At 42.8% G+C, this 14317-nt stretch overlaps 1 protein-coding gene across 1 annotated transcript in view; it reads right to left on the bottom strand.

Moving 5' to 3' along the window:
* Nucleotides 1-14317, bottom strand: part of ATP6V0A4 (ATPase H+ transporting V0 subunit a4) — a 563239-nt gene that overhangs the window by 29175 nt on the left and 519747 nt on the right. The window lies entirely within an intron of this gene.

Below are 14317 nucleotides of genomic sequence, written 5' to 3'. Positions count from 1 at the left end.
ACACACACACACACACACACTTGACTGTAGTGAGAATAGAACCCATGCCTATCTAAGTACAGACTACAAAACACAGTACTTAACAAAAGCACCATGGCACAAGTCTGACTTTTGTAAGACTGCAGCTGAACTTATAGTACATGACATCAGCAACTCATGTGTGAGACAAGATGTTGGCAGGCCTGCATAGTTTCACAGCTTTATAGGTTCATACGAGGATACTACTATAATGGCTCTAGGTTCATAGGAGGTTACTAGGCTACTGGCCCTAGGGCTTTTTCAAGGCTAGCCAAGTTGTACCATTGTTCCTTATAAACCATAATATGCAGTCCATATTTGTGAATCCATGATCAGCACTGGTTGTCCCTGTCTAAGAGTGACATAGGTGAAACCCCTGGGATAAATTATGATTTCCCATCCAGTTGTCCAAGTTACACTTAAATTGGGTCATTGAGGAGCTCGGTTTCACGTGAATTGGCAGTTTGTTCCATAGGAGTGGCAATCTCTGGGAGTCATATCTGTCTCTCCAGCAAGTCCTGTTGATGCCGCAGACTAGATTAAGGTCCCTAGAGTGAGTGAGTGAGTCTTGTCCCATTTGATTTGCGGAGGTGCAGCTTCTCCATTAAGGCATGCTTCGAGATTGCTCTGTAGGCCAGCCACAAGTCACCTCGCAGCAGTCTATACAGAGTACAGTGACAGGACCTTCAGTCTGTGCATGTAGGTAATGTGTTGGAAGTCCCTGGAATTTCTTAGTGAGAAACCTCTGAGGTCTCTCCAGCTGCTGCAAGTGTTTAGTGAGATGCCTATTAATAGTCTGATGAGGGATGAGTACAGTGGAGTTATGACATCCTTAGTCTTGGATGCTACGCCCATAATATGCAGTCCATATTTGTGAATCCATGATCAGCACTGGTTGTCCCTGTCTAAGAGTGACATAGGTGAAACCCCTGGGATAAATTATGATTTCCCATCCAGTTGTCCAAGTTACACTTAAATAGGGTCATTGAGGAGCTCTATTTCACGTGAAGTGGCAGTTTGTTCCATAGGAGTGGCAATCTCTGGGAGTCATATCTGTCTCTCCAGCAAGTCCTGTTGATGCCGCAGACTAGATTAAGGTCCCTAGAGTGAGTGAGTGAGTCTTGTCCCATTTGATTTTGCGGAGGTGCAGCATCTCCATTAAGGCATGGTTCGAGATTGCTCTGTAGGCCAGCCACAAGTCACCTCGCAGCAGTCTATACAGAGTACAGTGACAGGACCTTCAGTCTGTGCATGTAGGTAATGTGTTGGACGTCCCTGGAATTTCTTAGTGAGAAACCTCTGAGGTCTCTCCAGCTGCTGCAGGGGTTTAGTGAGATGCTTGCAAAAGGGAGCATTGTACTCTATTAATAGTCTGATGAGGGATGAGTACAGTGGAGTTATGACATCCTTAGTCTTGGATGCTACGCCCTTACTTATGAGGTGTGCAAAGCAAAAGGCCTTCCTTACCACTGTGGACACATAATGATCAAAGCTGAGTTTGCTTTCAAGCTGCATTCTTAAATCTTTCACCATTGGGTTGGAACGTAGAGGGGTATTATTAATAATGTAATTTGCATGGACTTCTCCTTTGCTGAAAGGGATAATAGTGCATTTTTTAGGTTAACTTTAAGTCTGTGATTTTGGCAACAATCATTTATGTATGTAAGCCCATTTTGTAGTACGTTGACATCATTTGGGGATTCAATGATTGCATCCAGTTTGCAGTCATCAGCAAACTTGGTGAGCCACAGGCCATGTGTTTTTGCTTGATTTTCTGAGAAATACATTCCAAACAGTAGGGGGCCCAGCACAAACCCTTGTGGGACACCACTGGTAACAGGTCTGCTGGTAGAGGTGGAATTCCCACCTATGATTATATGTGTTCTGTTGGTGAGCCAGTTGACTACCTATCTAATGATATATGGGTTAATCCCCAGCTGGGTGAGTTCCACAATGATGCCTGAGTTGGAGATTGTATCAAAGCCCTTGGTCAAGTTGAGATAGGCAGTATGTACTGATCTGCCTTCACCCAGGGCTTTTGTGACACTTTTGAAGAATTCCACTATGTTTAGCGGGCATGATCTGCCCTTAATGAAGGCAAACTGGGTCAGGAGAAGAGTTTGAAGGTCACCAATGCCCTTGTTGATAAAATCCAAGGTGATTCTCTCCATGGTCTTACAGACAAGGCTGGTCAGGTTTACGGGTGTTTAGTTCCCCAGGTCGGTTGAAGAACCCCCCTCTGTACAAGGGATTATGGTTGCTGTTTTCCACTCTGCCGGAACAAAGCCAGTGCTTCGACTGTGGTTGAAGAGAGTACCGACCAGTTCTGCTAACTCTTACATTAGACCATTTAGTAACCAGCCTGGGGTGTTATCCAGTCCTATAGAGGCTGTGTTTTTGGCCTTGACAAGTACTTGACAAGTGCAGTTATAACCTATTCTTAGGAGATAATAAGATAGAGAACTGTTGACAAGTATGAGTATGCTCTGAGGTATGATTGGTGGAGGCAGGTGTGTGAAATTTTTGCCAAACCTGTCTGCTAAGAGGTTGGCTATGTCCTCAAGTTCAGTATGAGTGGTACTGTCCACTCTGAATTGATGCAAAGCTTGGTCTTCCCTTTTACATTACAGACATAGTTAAAGAATGCCTTATGATCATCCTTAGCTATGGATGCTAATTTAGTTTTGTAATTAGCTTTAGAGGACTTTACAAGATGCCTAGTTTGCGTGTTCAAGCTATGGAGGGTGTTCTTCTGCTGAGATTGTTCTCTCTTATTCCTGGACATCAGTTTCTTTCTGTTGTTGCATAACCTATTTCTGCTAGATGTCCACCAGGGTGGCTTGTTTTTTTGTGAGCAAGTTTTGATCCATTCCAGTATAGCTAAGTCTATACACTTGTAAAGGTGTTTATACAGGGCACTTGTGTACACCTCTATATAGGAGCCATTACTGTCAGCGGTAGCAGGAGGCTTGAAACTATTAATGCCATCACTTAGGAGGCTATAGTTTGGTTTGGAGAAATTTTTCAACTCTTTGGATCCTGAGGGGGGTCAGGTGTGATTGTTACATTGAACGTGACCGATTTATGGTCAGACCTTACCAGGAAGGGTTTCACACATGGGGTGTTGCAGCGATCTCCCATGTTGGTGAGTACTAAGTCAAGGACATTCAAGCCCGTGTGGGGTTGCGGACTAATGGACTAACTGTTACAGAGCATTCATGTTTACAAAGTACAGGAACATTAGGGCGAGCATGTTTGAGCTCATATATGTATCCCAATCGATGGAAGGATAGTTAAAGTTAACCATGCCTAGGCTGTTTGGCTATATTATGAGTGACTCAAGTAGGTCCAGAAAGGCACTGTGTTGTTTTCATGATTCATGTTGGTGGACCTGTAACTAATAATGAAGTGGAGGGGGATCTTTCCTACAGTTAGTTGGACTTAGAGTAACTCTAAGGAGTCATACTGCTTAACCAGTCCTGAGGTGTATTTGTCATTTAGAAAGATGGATACACCTCCTCCTTTGGTTCTTTCACTTTCATTTTTGCAGCCTGAATGTGTGGAAGGTATAACAGCCTTCCATGGCCTAAGTACTCTCTGTGGACCTAAACCATGTCTCTGTGACTGCACAAACATCGCCATCTTCCCAAGTAAGAAGTGCCTCCGTTGAGTGTAGGTTCTGAGTTAAACTCCTAGCATTAAGCAGCATAACCTTGAGTTTGTCTTTTGAGGATATTTTTACATCAGGAATTTTGTTCTTATGACATTTCCTAAAAAAGACACTATGGGGAAAGCAAGTACCTTGGCCAGTAACCAAAAGGCAAGAGGTGGCATATGAAGACCATCCCTGGCAAAGCAGCGTAATCTGTCAACCATATCAGCCTAGGCTGAAAAATACTGGATCCCCATGGACTGACACCAGTAGAGCTAAGCTAATTGTTGAAGTTGATAATTCCTTTGTTTGTATTGAGGCATCATCCTGGGTGAAGGTAGAGTGCTGCTTAGGGCTACAGACATACTTGTCTGTGACACATAATCTAAGAGGTCAGTCATATCTCTCTTCATATAGTGCAGTGAGGAACATCTCAAGTCATTTACGCCAGCATAGAGTACAACAGAGGTGTAACTGTGCTTGTTGTTGAGAGACTTGAGTGTGTGCGTAACTTTCCAGATCCTGACACCTGACAAGCAGCTGACTGTGACTTTTGCCTTGTACAATCTGGTGAGGGGGACATCTGTGTGTTTCAGTACGGATTCACCTATGACCAGAACATTGGTTTTGAGGTGTTTTGCCTTAAGGACTTAATGGGTGGCACTGATATGTTTGTTTTTATGCGTAGTGGGTTCTGTTGGGACTATAATGTGTGCAGAAAGTTTATATTTGTGAGGTCTCTACTCGTTTGGTAAGTTTCTAATGAGTACTGCTGCGTATGTGTGTTTATGTGTTGTTGATGAGGTGAAGTTTATGTGCTGACAATCTGTTGGATATCTGGTTTGTTGTTACCTGAGAGAGAGAGATATTTTATTCTAGCTTCATTGTATACTTGTATCTCTCACATATTGTAAGTTTTAGGAGTACATGGTTATCACTATACATGAGGCAACAGAAGCCTAGCTGTGTAAAAACACAAGTACCCTTATTAAACATATTTAGATGGTTGTTATTAGTAGAGAGATTTTGTGAGCAGCAACAAACTGAGCCTGTCTTTGAGAGACATAGGTGCCACCCCAGAGGAGACTTTGCAATCACCCAACCAATAGTGAAAATTGTATTTGAACAGGGTCATTAAGAAGCACTGCTTCACATGCAGTGGGAGCCTATTCCAGAGGAGTGTGAGTCACTGGGGGATATATCTGTCTCCCCAGCATATTTTGTTTATGTCACAAGTTAGGTTGAGAACCCTGTTCCAAGTTATTATTGCTTGTTTGATTTGCAGAAGTCCAGCATTTCCAGTAGGACAGGGTCTGAGACTTCTCTGTAGGTCAGGCATAGGTCACCTCTCAACAGCTTGCAGTATACTGAGTACAGTGACAGGTCTTTTAGTCTTTCTATGTATGTGATGTTTGGAGGACCTGTATTCTTCCTGCTACAGACCTCTTTTCTCCAATTGCTACAGTTGTCTGGTGAGGTACAGATAGAAGGAAGCCTTGTACTCAATTAGTGGTCTGATAAGGGTGGAGTACAACACAGCTATGACCTCCCTGGTCTTGGATGAGATGTCCATATGTATGAGGTTCACAATCAACACTATGGACACCTAGTGATGAAAGTGTAGATTGCTATGAACATGTGTTCATAAGTCTCATAATACCATGTTTGAGCTGAGAGAAGTGCTCATAAGTCTTGCAACACCATGTTTGAGCTGAGAGAAGTGCTACGTATATCATAATTAGCAGGGGTACTTCATTGTCAAGAGGGACAATCATGCATTGTTTGCTCTAAGGTTCAGTCTGTGAGCTCAGCAACAATCGTCTCTGTCAGCCCTTCTGTAATATGTTACCATCATTGGGGGAAATCTATATGAGTGCATCCAATTAGCAGTCATCTGCAAACATGGTAAACCACAGGCTATTGCCTGTGCTTCAGGGAAGACGTTTCCACACAGCGAGGACCCAGCACAGATCCTTGGGGTATTCCATTGGTAAGTGGCTAGTGGGTGGGTGAAGTCCACAACCTTGAGAGTGTGTGTTCTGTTTATGAGCCTAGTACTGTATGCCTTAATTCCTATATGGGACATGAACCACAGATGGGGGATATTGTCAAAGGCATTGGATAACTGAACATAGGTGGTATGTCCTGTTATCTGTCATCCAGGTCTTTGGAGTCAGTATCAAAGAAGTCCACGAGCTTCAATAAGCAAGATCTATACTTGACAAATACAACATGGGTCAACTCAAGTGTGTTGAAGGTCACCTATGTCCTTGTGAATAAGGTCCATGCTGATCCTTTTCCCTAGTCTTACAGACAAGCATTGTTAGGCTTATGGGTCAATAGCTGTAGTTTTGTATGTTGCCAGATTGATGTACATTGCATACACCACAACATTTAACATTACTTTCTGTAGTGTAGGTGATATTTGTGTGGAAAAAGTACTGAGACACCAGAGTTGCAATGCTTGGGGGGGGTAATACATGGTTGTATTGTAAATATGTGACAAAGTGTGAGATAGGGCCCACATTTTTTTTATGTTTCTACATGTAATGTCATGTCCTACACAAGAAATGGAAATAAACATCAGATCCTGAACAAGTTTTCATTAAGAAGACAAAAGCACTTATCTTTTACTTGATTTTATCAGCATTTCAATATTAAAGCAACCTTTTTATCATGAATTGTGGCTCCAGGTGTACTGTGTCCATATTTTGAACTACCTTGGTTTTCAGTTTCTTCTTTGTGGATTACAGGTATGTGGCTGGTGGCAGTAATCTATCTTGTGGTCTGGAGAGAGTGGACACAGCTGGTGAATCTGTCAGTCTTTCCCAGGTATGCATGTGTGCGTGCATGTGAAAAATCAGATATTCGAGTGTCTGTGTCAGATACTTGGAACTGGGGCACAGTGCTCCAAGGTGGGTCTTGTTTGGGATCTGGAAAGACAGAGTCCCGATCAAGTAGAGTATGTTCCCTGTGTGCTCTTGGGGGAAATTGTGTTGGATGCAGAGAGCTGCACTTGAAATACTGTGTAAATTCATTCCTGTCCTGTGTTTTAGTGACCGCCTCTCATTGGTGTCAGTGGTGAGGATTGAGGCTGCTTGATTACTGGCCTGGGATAAAGAGGGGCCATCACACCCCATGCAGTGCTGCTTAATGCCACTGCTGCCTGCCAACACACAGCAACATATCTGGTATAAGCCACTCATGTCATTGCATTATCACTCTGTAATGAAAAGTATTTTAAAGTATAACATACACCTGTATTCGAACCCAGTACCATCTGGCCCATAAAATGAATGTATCGCTGCATTTTTGAATGTATCACTGCAATACTTGCTGCTACAGTCAGTTAAGTAGCAGGTATATTCCACAGACTCAATACTAACTGTCAGACTTTAGCAATGTGGCTCGTGTAGCAGTACGAAAACGTGCATCTCGCATGAGTATGCACTTTACTAACTGTCTCACAAACCTGCTGCTTGCCGCTCTATGGAAATGTATACATTATGCTGCATTCCTGCTGTTTATTGTCCATTTCCTTTGTATGACATGAAATTACATGTAGAAACATTACAAGCTGAGGGCCCTATCTAGCTATATGTCACATATTTAAAATACATCCATGTGTTGGCACCTGCCTCCCCAAGCATTACAACCCTGAGGTCTCAGTACTTTTTCCAAACATATATCAACCACACTACAAAATGTAATATAAAATGTTGTGTGGTATGCAAAACACATCAATCTGGTAATATGCAGAACTACAACTATTGCTCCATATGCCTAAAAAGCATTATCTGCAAGGCTACTGCAGGAATCAGCATGGACCATATCCACAGGGACATAGGTGACCTTCAACACACTTGGCCCTCTCCATTCTGTTATTTTTTTCAGTTGTAGAGCTTGCTTATTGACGCTTGTGGATTTCTTGGATACTGACCCCAAAGACCTGGATGAGAGATAACAGGACATACTGCCTATCTTGAGTTATCCAAGGCCTTTGATACCATCTCCCATTCATGTCTCATAGTGAAGCTCTCCCATCTGGGAATTAGGCCATATAGTAATACTTGGTTAGACAACTGGCTCAGTGACAGAACACATACTCTTAAAGTTGGGGACTGGGCCCTCAACTGTTTGGGAAATACTTCCCTGAAGCACAGGAGAAGTAGATAGCCTGTGTTTTACCAAGTTTGCAGATGACTGTTAACTGGACACACTCTATATAGAATCCCCCAATGATGGTAACATACTACAGTAGGGGCTGACACAGTCTAATGATTCGTGACAAACTCATGGACTGAACGTTAAGCATACAATGACTCTTTGTTACCTTTGTCAATGAAGTACCCCTGCAAATTATGATATACATAGCACCCCCCAAGCTCAAACACAGTGTTGTGAGACTTGGGCACACGTGTTGATAGCAATATATACTTTCATCACTATGCGCCTATAATGATGACACGCACACAATCTGTATTGCTCACATCATACATATAGACATTGCATCCAAGTCCAGGGTAGTCATAGCTCTGCTGTACTCTACCCTTATCACAGCAATAATGTAATACAATGCTCACATCTCTCTGTACCTCACCAGACATCTGCAGCAATTGGAAAGCACACAGGGCTGTGCCTGGGAGACTCCCAGACCTCCAAACATGACATGCATAGACTGACATACCTGTCACTGTACTCAGTACCATGCAGGCTGCTGAGAGGTGAGAGGTGACCTATTGCTGCACTGCAGAGCAGTCTGAGACCCTGCCCTTCTGGAAATGGGCATCTGCAATTCAAATGGGACACAAAAATAATTTGCCCCACAGTTTTCAACCTAGCCTGTGACATAAACAGAACATGCTGGGGAGACAGATATATCCCACAATGATTCACACTCCTCTGTAAGAGGCTCCCACTGTGTGTGAAGCAGTGCTCCTCAATAACCCTGTTCAAGCACAGCCTTGACAACTGGCTGGGTGATTGTAAAGTCACCTCTGGCCTGGCATCTAGGTCCCCCATGGGCAGGCCCAGCTGGTGCTGCTCATAGACACACTCTGCTAAAAATGACCATCCAACTATGCTCAGTAAGGGTACTTGTGTTTTTATGCAACTAAGTTTCTAAACACCCTGGTGCTATTAGGCTACTAGCCTAATATGAACCTATGAAGCTACACTGTCCAAGGCCAAGAATATAGCCTCCACGAGACTGACAATATCCCTGGCTGTGTTCTACATGAATTACAAAGTGAACTGACACCACCTGTGTGCCCTGTTCAGTCACAGCCTCACTTCAGGCTTTGTCCCCACCAAATGGCGCACTGCTGCAGTCATCCCACTCCACAAAGTAAGAACTACCAAGAACCCTGAGAACTACCACCCGATTAGCCTGACGAGTCTGATATGTAAGGCTATGGGGTACATCATCATGGGCCTTATAAATAGGGACATAAGGAATCTCCAAACTCTGGACCCCTCTGAAGTATAGACCAATACCAAGGGACTCTGGCAGACCAAGTTTGCAGATGATTGCAAACTGTGAGCCTTTATTAGCTCTCCAAATGATGTAGACATTCTACAAAAAGGCCTCACTGAAACAAATGACTAGTGTCAGAACCATGGATTTAAGCTCAATGCCAAAAAAAATGCATCGTCATTCCCTTTGGGAAAAACACGATACCCATGAATTACCACATCAATGGTAGTCCACTGAATACCAAAGATGTTATAAGAGATCTGGGAATACAAGCTGATAGCAACCTCTCCTTTGACAATCACATTGCCACTGTGGTTAGAAAATCCTTCTATGTGGCACATCTCATTACAAAGGGTTTTGCATCCAAGAAGAAAAAGGTCATTGTTTCTCTCTACTTTTCCCTCATTAAGCCTATTGTTGGATACAATGCCACATTTGGCATGTACCTCACTAGACACATGCAACAGCTGGAAAGACCACAAAAATACCTCACTAAAAGTATCCTAGGCCTTAAACACATGCCCTATGTGGATAGTCTAAAAAAAACTCCAGATATTCTCTGTCTCATATCGCCTACTTAGAGGTGATCTCTGCTTGACCTACAAAGCCATGTCAGACCCAGTGCTGTTAGATATGCCACAACTAAAGAAATCCCAGTCCCTTCATGCCACATGCTCCAGAGACCTCAACCTCATCACCACAATCTGGAGGGACAGGTTCTTAACTCAGAGACTGCCCACGCTCTGGAATAGAGTTCCCTTACACATCAAGCAGAGCACCTCACTGATGCTCTTCAAGAGAAATCTTGATGAGTGGATGGAAAATAGAAAGTTCACCCCGGGGATCATTTCAGTGGCCTTGCTTGACAGGGGCACTGGGAACTAATGTTAGGCACCACAATGCCAGGGAATACTTTGAGCTAGGCTTATAAAGGTTCCAGGACCATTAGTTTAGTACCCACCCAACCTGCTGTTCCCCACATGGCCTGTTGATGTCATCTACTAAAAGTTTACCTGCACTCCTGTATAAATTAGACTTGTGCCATAGCTCTTCCATTAAGTACTGTGTTCTGTAGATAAGTAGTGGTTCTGTTCTCATTAAAGTCAACTTGGTGTGTCTGGACAGCAGAGCAGAAGTGTGTATCCCAGTTACTGCTCCAGTGCCATGCAATGACAGTATTTTGATACATGCTCATGCCTACACATCCATTTCATACAGGCCTCCCAACCTCTTGTCTCCCACATGGCCTGCTGATATCATCTACTATAGGTTCACCTGTACTCCTGTATTAATCAGATTTGTGCTGTGGTGCATGCATTAAGTACTGTGTTCTGTAGTTCATATACTTAGATAGGTAGGGGTTCTGTTTGTCAACTGTGCATGTGTGTGAGCTGTTGCTCCACATTACAGAGAGTATTTTACAGCAGCATGTGGGACACTGTTATCTTCTCCTCGACAAACACTGCTGATGTCATCAGCTATAAAGTGCTGTGTGACACATTCCAAATCAGAATTGAACTGTAGCTGTTGTGTAACGTACTGTGTTCTGTAGTCTGTGTACTTAGGTAGGGGTTCTATTTTCACTGCAGTTAAGTGTGAGTATGTGTGTGAGTTGTTGCGTGGCATTACAGACAGCATTTTACACCAGCATGTAGGACACTTTAATCTTCTCAACAGACACTGCTGTTGTCATCAGCTATATCATATTTTTAGGTATGCAGTACTCCCACAAGGGCAAGGTCAGAAACTGGCCTGGGGTGCCAGGCAAAAGTCACCTCTTCCTATACAGTAAAGTTTACAGTGACAAGGCTGTTAATCTATCCACATACATCATGCCATGGTGTGTACGTCCTATGTTATTTTTGTGAGAAAGCCCTGTGGTCTCTCCAGCTGCTACATTTGTCTGATGAGGTTCATGTAAAAAAAGAACATTATACTCTATTAGTGCTGTAATGAGATTTGACTACAGTGCTGTCATACAACCCTAAGATCTTAATATGATGGTGTGACTCATGATGTGTACAACATAGGCTTTTAATAGCAGTGTGGACACTTGGTGGTGAAAATTCAGATTGCTATCTAAATGTGTTCATAGTGCTTGCATTACGGGATTACTGCAAAGCAGGACTGTTGTCAATGCTGTCATTAACATGGAACTCCACTTTTCACACTGACATTACAAACACACATTTCTGCATTTATTTGTACATTGTGCGCATTTGTCATGATTGAATTGTGTGTGTTAGCTCCTCCTGTACTATGTTATCACCACTGGTGGAATCGATGCTTGCATACAATATGCAAGAATCAGCAAACTTGCAAAGGCCATATATGTTAGCCTGAACTGTGAAGAAATGCAGTTCATACAGTAAAGGGCCAAGCACAGATCCCTGAGGTTTGCCAGTGGTGACAGCTCTACTGGTACAGGTTGATTTACCAACTTTCACATGATGTGTTCTGTCAGTGAGCCAGTTGTTTATTCCCCAACTTGGGGGGTTTCTTGATTATACCTGCATGTGTGATTATGTCAAACCCCTAGGCCAGATCACAATAGGCAGTATGCATGTCTTATCTTTATCCAGGTCTATCACATGGAATCCATGTGCTGTAACAACATCACTGATCCCCTATGGCATGACCCAGCACATACACCTTCCTGATATGGTGGAATACACAGTTCAACACATCTTCTACATGGCCTATGTTTCCATACAAGGGTGTACATCAACATGCATCCACCTGTGTTGGTGGGGACAGTACCTGATGCAAGCATGTATAGAGACATCCTTACTTTCCTCTACATGTATACTGGAATATTCCAGGTATATGCAACAGACCTGTGTGAACTGTTTCTGCTACATCAGGTCCATTACATCTGATAGATGTCCTCAAAGAGGTCATTGAGGGCATGCATGATGACAACAGTATCATCTTGTGGAACTTTAACAGTGCAAGGCATTTGAAAGAAAGCCACACTAAGGTATACAATCAGCACTGTCATATGTGGCCATAAACAGCTATATCACCAAATGGGTAGACCAGTGGATGACATAAGTGGTATCTCACTATGTTGAAATGTGTGACGTGACTTTTATCTCAGGTCAAGTGTTTAGGTTTATACATCAAGGGTGTCTGCTAGCCCCTTTTCTCTCCATTAGTTAAGTGATGGACATCACAGGTGACATACACATGCTGTGTCCAGACAGCTGCCTGAGGTAACTACAGCTTGTGGGCAATCAGTGACTCTAACTGTGATATTAGTATAATACAGACAGTATCAACACAGAGAGTGCTGCCACACATGACAATACTTGCATTGATGACAGACATGGAAGTATTTGTTGAATCAGGAAACAGACACACCACCCAAGTATAATGTGGCCATTGCACCATATAATCAGACCAATAGGTATGTGACCTATGTCCTGGGGTAGAGAGTAAGTGGTACATCCACCAGCATGTGGTTACAGTGTTGAATAATCCCTTGAATGCAACACAAGTACTGGGTACATGACGGACATGCACATCAGAGGCCATAATAACTTCATGGTTCCCAGCACACCAATAACTGTGTACAATGCACCCTTCTTGTGTACCTCCCTACGCATCTTCCAGTGATCTGTAACTGAAGTTTACCACCGTTGTCACAATGCACTGTCACACAGCTTATTGGCCATACATAGGTATTTTTTTCTGTGGAATATACATGACTATCTGATGGTGCGCAACACCAATCAAGTTGTTACACCAGATGCATGTGCTACCTGTTCAGCTTATGCACACACTGCATACATAGGTGTTTGACAATATTATTGGTATGTATATCATTCGGGACATTGCAGATTGTGCCATAGATATATGTCATGCACACAAGACAACTAGCCTGTATTGCTCATACTGTCACATACAGGTATAGCAATGTTCCTCCTAACACCTCCTGCAGACATTGCAGTACCAGGGCAGTGTGCGTGGTTACCCTCATAGAATGTGAATGTATCATAATAGCTGTTCAACTGTGTGTGTGTGTGTGTGTGTGTGTGTGTGTGTGTGTGTGTGTGTGTGTGCATGCCACATCACATATGTTATGTCAGAGGCATGAGATTAGTACTGATATTATTCTGATATTGCCCATGATTGTGGTTAGTTCTTGTAATGTTTCCCATGATCCTTTACCTGTGGCCACCTTGCTGGAGACTTCTGCTGAGAGTACACTCATATTCAGGTATATCAGTTTGCAAGGTTTCCTAATATGCACCATCCCCCAGTTGCATGTCAGATCTCTGATAGATGTCCTCTGCATTATTCATGTAGGAATGCTAATGTCACACACATCCTCCCCATTATGTCACCTTGTTTGACAGTCACGGACAGCACATTTTTACTGTACATTCTGTACTGTACCATATAGATATGTGCTTGGTGTTGCTGCTAAAACCATCTCCAATTGACATGCCCTCCTCTGCTGTACATGTGGGAGTTTCACCTGTACTCTTTCCCTGTGCTCATTCCTAAAATTCATCTGTGTGTCCCTATTCAATACACACACTTCCCCCGAGTGATCATTTTACATGGCAGTCCCATGTCTTGTTACAGATCATTAACACAGCTTTAGAACAGAATGTCAGGAATGGGCTATCACTATACTCTGCATTGGGTGTACACTGTCCTGTACTGTGTTTGGACCATATAGTTCACTTTCATACCTCTCAACTGTCCAGAAAATCCCAGGATATGAGGATAATTTCCTTATCAAATATGTGGCTTTCTGCATATCACTGAGATGATCTTTGGACTGATGTGTCTTAATAGTACATACATTTCAGTGCATACCTCTCAATTATCCTGATCTTTGCAGAATAACCAGTTTTTGTCATATATTTGTGATCTTTTCCTCATAACATTTTTTTTCCTGGCAAATCATTGGCATGTCATTTGCAGAGTGCAGTCAGAAACTGATGACTGACATTTGAGTTTCAAACTTCATGCTCTTCAGAAAGTTCATGCTAATGTACAACCAATATATTCTATCAACTAAGGTTGAAAGTGCAATATTAAACATCTGTCCCTATTTCCGGCCCTTTGTTCCCCCATTTTTATAGCTTTGTACACATTTCTGACTCTAAGAGGTTGAGACTGTTACATTCTAACACATTCCTATGTGACATCTGTGT

The sequence above is a fragment of the Protopterus annectens genome, chromosome 11.part0 (genome assembly GCF_019279795.1).
Source record: "Protopterus annectens isolate FY-2018-M chromosome 11.part0, PAN1.0, whole genome shotgun sequence".
In the NCBI taxonomy this organism is placed as follows: Eukaryota; Metazoa; Chordata; order Ceratodontiformes; family Protopteridae; genus Protopterus; species Protopterus annectens.
The sequence above is the reverse complement of the archived record's forward strand: the minus strand, read 5'-3'. Positions and strand labels throughout refer to the sequence as shown.